The sequence below is a fragment of the Otolemur garnettii genome, unplaced genomic scaffold (genome assembly GCF_000181295.1).
Source record: "Otolemur garnettii isolate 467f Iridium unplaced genomic scaffold, OtoGar3 scaffold00087, whole genome shotgun sequence".
Taxonomy (NCBI): Eukaryota; Metazoa; Chordata; class Mammalia; order Primates; family Galagidae; genus Otolemur; species Otolemur garnettii.
Genome location: NW_003852482.1, coordinates 1,349,157 through 1,350,418, shown reverse-complemented (window position 1 = coordinate 1,350,418; position 1,262 = coordinate 1,349,157).

Genomic DNA, 1,262 nt, shown 5'->3' with positions numbered 1-1,262 from the left:
AACAAGAGCAGCAGGTGCCGCAGACAGCAGAGCTCACAGAACAAGAGCAGCAGGTGCCGCAGACAGCAGAGCTCACAGAACAAGAGCAGCAGGTGTCACAGACAGCAGAGCTCACAGAAGAGTCAGTGCAGTCCCAGGACAGTGAGCAGAGTGAGCGTGTGGCGCTCTGTGATAAGGCCTGGCGGTTGTGGGAGTGAGGTTTTGTTTGGGGGCTAAACAGGCAGATCAACAAAACAGGAGGGAGAGCCCAGAAACAGACCAGAGGCAGAACCAGGAAAGCAGGGTCGCAGCACAGGTGGCAAAGGCATTTCAGGGGAAATGTTGAATAAATGCATCTTTTTATCCGTACAGTAAAGACATATCCATTTAACTCCCTACCTCACACACAATTTATATCAAGTAAATTAACAGGCTTAAAATATGAAAAGGAAAACTTTTACAAACCCATTAAAGATAACACAGGATAATACCTTTGTGACCTGGAGCTAGTCCTAAAGTCATGTAGACCTGTGCAGGAGCAGAGACGGGGGGACTGGAGGGACTATCCCTGTGTACAGCTGCAGAGTTTCAGGCCTATGGATGGTTTAGAGCAAACAACGGGAGGGAAAAGTGGGCAAAGAATATGAAAAGGCAATGAGCAGAAGAGGAGACCCAGAGGGCAGTGAGGAAGGGAAGAGGACTGGGCATGGCACGCCCCACAGTCTGACTTTAAGCACGGCAGGGGCAGGTGTACCGGGCCCTCGTCCACCTGTGCAGCCACCTCACAGAGCCGTGGGCAACAGCTGGGGGGTGGAAGCAGCACGCCCCAGACTCAGCAGCTCTGCCGCCTCCCTGGGACCCTCAAGTGTCCAGGCAGGGGTCCTTTCCATGCACAGAGCTCCCACATCACAGGATTGTGTGCAGCTGGCCGTGGCTGTCTCTTTCCGTGGTGCAGGAAGGGGCCATGGGCTCTTCTGTGCTCAGCAGGGCCTATTGAGTCGCAGCCACTGGCGTGAGGCTCCTGGCCTTCCTGGGGTGGTCGAAGTTGTCAGGAACATACCCACTGCCCCCAGGGCAGCTGCACCTGCTGCCACAGCCCAAGGGTACTGGGCTGCAGATTGCACCAGGATGGGCATCTAAGTCTCCTGAAGAGAAGGAGAAGCAAGTTTTGTTCCGCATGAAGCCAGGAGGGTGGCTGTGGTCAGTTTCCCAGCCGGGGGCGATGGTGAGAGCAGGATCCAGTCAGCGTCCCCAGAGCGGACATGCCCTCTATCTGATCTATG